Genomic DNA, 5,020 nt, shown 5'->3' with positions numbered 1-5,020 from the left:
TTTCATACAAAACCCCACACTCATTAAGTTTTACCAGATGTATGTCACTCAGAAGCCCCTTGTCCCTCTTGCTCTACATCTTGCTGAATCAGGCCTTTGATCAGTCCTTGTTTTCCAAGCCCTCCTCCAGAGAAACTGAGTTTTCCCAAAAGGACCACTTAAGTTCAGGTGGTTTTCAGGTCTGACAGCAGCTCCAGCCCACCAGAAACCGCTGGTTCCTGGGGCCACACGCGTCCATTCAGTGGCTCCGATGGACCACCAGCTCAGAAAGCTCTTCAGTTTTCTCAAGGAGAAACCAAGGCGAGGACTCAATAGACGTGAGCAAAGCACAGACACAGCTGTGCCATGGACAAGGATTTACTGGGGGGAAAAAACCAGCCATCAGCAGAACACTGGGAAGGCATCAGGGAAGGCAGAATGGGAATGGCTGATGTATCAGCTGCCCACGGATTCCCCATCTCTGTAAATGTGAAAAAAAAGTGCAATGAAAGGGAGTGACACTGTTTTGCAGTTACGGTGGGATGGAGCAAGCACACTTCCAGTTCAGCCCACCTTCCTCAGATACCTTCTCTAGGTTGGAGATAAACCCTTTCTGTCATGCTTCCCTCTTTCCTGTTTTTTATCTCAACACAGTTCTTTACACTTAAGCACCCAGGTTTAAATACAGCTAAAACAGCGTGAGGTGGATTCTGACGGCAGTGGGTGAGCTTTGCTCCCACGGATGCTGCTGCTCTGGGTTGGGCTCTAGGTCAACCATTGCACTGATGCAGCTCGGCCCATAAAAACTGGTTGTGTAGACGTGTTCAAGCTCAAAGAGCGGAGCAGATGGCTCGGTGGCTGGGATGCTACAAGGCACCTCTAGGAAAGCTTCCAATCCCAGATCCATCCCCGATTCAGTCTGGAGAAAAGGCTGTTCCCCTCTAGACCTGCTTATCTCTGCCCATTGCCTAGGGATGGAGGAGAAGGAGAAAATGCTCTTAATTAAAGCAACGCAGCAGAAAACCGGGACACCGTGTCCTCATCTGGAAAGCGGGTGTAATAGCACTTTCCTAGCCTGCGGGGACACAGTGAGATGCCGTTAAAGACTTTTGCATTGATCAGATACTTCAGCCGTGAAGGCTCTCCTGGGAGCTTAAAATTGATGGGATGAGGTATCACGGCTGTACAAAGCCCTAATCTATCAAAGCAATAATCTGTGGAAGAAAGATACTTTACAGCGCACTTACAGAGCAGATGGTAAGTGACTTATGATGTATTCCACCTATCGTCCGCAGGAAAATAGTATTAATAAAATATGCTGACATGACAGATTAATAGCTCAGAACTGTGGTCCAGAAGAGGTTAGGACTAGCCTATTCTTCCTCTGGGGTTTTTAACAATAAGGAATTAAGTAAATGTTACAAACTGAAGATTATGTGCAAGCAATATTAAAGCAATGCTTTGGTCTGGATGGAGACTGTAAAACTGGTATTGTGGGACTCAATGTTTATCGTGCTGCGGTGACACCATTGTAACTTTGCATGGTTTACAAATAAATCATGGCTCTTTCTTGCTCATGCTGCCAACCTGTCCCAGGATCTTAGAAGCCAGATGTGCTCCTCTGGCACGAACACCACCTCCGGCAGCACCAGGGGCCAGATCCTTCTCATCCTTTGCATCACCACTGTGATCACTCCCATCCTGAAAAAAAAACCAAACCCAAAATCACAAAAAGGGCTGGTGGTTTTTTTTTTAACTTTTTGGAAGTGAAAGACAAAGTCCTGCTGGAGCTTATCACTGGTGAGCAATTTGGTGGGCTCGATCCTGGTTTAGAAACGGAGGTGCAGGGACTGCATTCCCTGCTCCAGCAGTGCCCAGGGGGTGTTGCCAAGCCCATGGTTTCACCCCATGTCCCTATTCCTCTCCTTGACCCTCCCATCCTGACTCCAACTCTTTGGGGCAGACCCTGGGGGGAGGTGAAGGGAGGGGGGTTATTCATGCCAGATAATTTTAAGCACTTACAGTAATTGTCTGAGATCCTTTGGACCTTCCATAGGCAGTGGAGGGAGAGAGGGTGCTTCAACAGGCAATTGGGAGCCCTGGAGCTGAGGTCAAGGCTGGCATTTTGGTTGGGAGCTGCTGTGTTTCAGGTGATGGTTGGTACCATCCAACCATAACCACAAAACCTTAGCCACAAGAGTTTTGATTCATCTCCCCCTTCTTCAGCCTTCCTGAAGGTGGGTGTCTAATCCAGCCGGCTCTGCTTCCTCCAAAGGTGATGGGCAGTGCTGTCCCTTCCAAACACTGCTCTGCAGGGGACTAGAACAAGCCTTTCCCATTTCAGACTAGCATCATCACCAGCGCTGCAGGATGCTTTTGGCAATGTGGATCTCTAGCTTGGAAAAAACAGAACAGAAAAGTCCAGAGTGACTTTTATATCTGTGATCTCTGGATTTAGGGCTCCATCTCACGTATCAGTGGGCCCAAGCTGGGTAAAGATGCAGTTCTCACCACAGCTGCACCAGCAAAACCCCTTCATCTTGCTAGTATTGGTTCTTTTCTTCTTCTAATACCAAGCTCTTTTGTCAAAGTAACTGTGTCCATGTTGGAGTGACTGACCTGCTGTCAATGCAGAAGGGACATGGTTTAGTGGTGGACTTGGTAGTATTAGGCTAACGGTTGGACTCGATGATCTTAAGGGTCCTTTCCAACCTAAATGATTTGAAGGAAGGAAGGAAAGAAGGAAGGAAGGAAGGAAGGAAGGGAAAAGAATGAGAAGAAAAGAAGGAAAAGAGGAAAGAAGAAAAAAGAGAGAGAAGGAAAGAAAGACAAGGAAAGCAAGAAGAAAGACACCTTTGTTCTTTGCTACATTAAATTTAAAACATCACACTGGTAGTAATATATTGGCTTCATTACACAAAGACTGTAAAGTCCAGCTAGCTCATAATTCCACCAATAAAGATCATGATTTGCCAATAAAAATTAGGGCAGCCACTGATCCATAGTCTAGATTTCCTGCTTGGAATGGAATTGTAAAATATGATGATCAAATTTGGTGCAAACTAGAGCAAATGTGCAAACTAAGCCAAGCAAAAGTATTCCCCTCTTCTTGCCACTGCCATGTGAACCCAGACAGGACCAGGTCCTTCAGCAGAACACCCCAAACCACCTACAGCAGTTGCAATGAGGAACCTCATTTTTTAAGCTATATGGAAAGTATTTGCTCACCTTTTTATGTATAACTTTTTTAGCAACTTACAAAAAGAGGCACAGAGAGGCTTGATTGAAAACTGATGACATGATCTAGCCCTGCTTTTAGCATTTTGGCATGCAGCACAAAAGCATTTCTGAAATCCCTCCAGCATCTAGAACTGTACCTGGAATGTTTTTAGGACTAATATTAAAAATGCATGGTAGGCTAGAAGCAGGTCTACTCAGAGGAGTGAATATCAAATGAGTTACCTTCCTTTCTATCTGTGAGCGATAGAAAGACGAGAGCCTTGTGTGATATATTTTGCCTCTGGGGAAAAAAAAACCCTTGAGAAAGTACCTTCAACCTAATTTCAAACTATTTTGTTTGGTGTTTTCTCCAAGAGCCTTAAAAATGCTTGCAATCTCACAAGCGTGGCTACGGGTCTTGTTCAGTCAGTTCCCAACCCCACCACTGAGCCCTGGTCTTCCAGGAACACCTGCCAAATAAAATGTTTGAAAAAAAAATACACGTGGTCTTTACTTAGAAGTCTTGAGGGTATCCAGATCGTAAATTTGTTGTGGAGTGTGTGGCAATGCTTATTTACTCGCGATTGATTATTTTCTTTGTGGGAATTTTTCAACCAAGTTAGAAAGTCAGAAAGCACTGATCATAGAAAATCCATAACATACCTTAAAGTAATAGCTGAAGGGACTCATCAAAATTCATCCTCGGAGAAAAAGACACAGGAGACATTCATTTGTATTGACGAAGATGACCAGGGGAATAGCAACGTCATTATTAGAGGGGTGCAAGTAAAAAGCAAAACTCTGGGCAGACAGGGATCATCTGGACTTGGGGTTTGAGATGGAGGTGAGACTCTGCCGAGCGTTGGTGAGAGAGCAGGGCAAGGTACGCTACCCCGAGCAAACAGCTTGTGGTCTCGCTATGGCTGCGAGGGTGAAGCCGCCTCTGGGAAAGCTTTGGGATGAGGTTTTCTTTCAAGTTTCTGCTTTTATTTTAACTTCAAAGTTGAAGCAAAAGTCAAAGAACATGGACTTGGATGGGGGTGAAGCTTTTCATGGTCTTCCTCACCATCACACCTCTCCAAGGGGAGGGCCTGCATCTACACTGATGTTTCAGTTCACAACAAACCCAAACCAAAGACCCTCTCCAGGGGAACACCTACCACACGCCGATCAAGAATGGGTCCAGGCTATAGCTAGTCCAAAAAAAACCCCTCTTTGAACTGTGGATGACAAGTCTTCAGCACTTTTTCACTCTGCATAGCCTGGTGCTGTGGACATAGCCAGACATCCGCACCCAAGGAGCGGCAGTTAGTGTTGGGCTATGGATGAAGGTCATGTAAAGAGACACAGAAGCTCCTAGCAGTGGGATTTGTGGGTCACGTCTACACTGCCAAATAACAGAGGCCTAGCAAGTGTCCCTGGCCCTGAGGCCAAGGGCTATGGTCCGGTGGGTGTCCACACCGCTCAGGGCTGTCCCTGTCTGGAGCACGTCCCCCCTACACCGCACACGGCGCCGGCTTTCCCCCAGGTCCCGTGTTGCCCCTCTGGCCCCAAGACATAACAACTGTTTTGTGTGTTTTGGCCAAGTTAAACTGTCTGAAATAATATGCGGGCTGTGCTGCAGACCACCGGAGTGGTGTTTTCTAGCACGAAACCGATGCTTGAGGGTGTGAAGCCTGCTGGGATAGTGCTATAGGTCTATGCATGGGACAGAAGGGGCCAAAACAGGTTCAGACTCATACTCCATGCCCATGAGGACTGTTGAGGAAGCTCGCTCCAGGCTGGGCATGGAGCAGGTGGGGTGAGCAGCGTGGACCATTGG

This window comes from Aquila chrysaetos, chromosome 19, assembly GCF_900496995.4.
Source record: "Aquila chrysaetos chrysaetos chromosome 19, bAquChr1.4, whole genome shotgun sequence".
In the NCBI taxonomy this organism is placed as follows: Eukaryota; Metazoa; Chordata; class Aves; order Accipitriformes; family Accipitridae; genus Aquila; species Aquila chrysaetos.
This window is presented reverse-complemented; position numbering follows the sequence as displayed.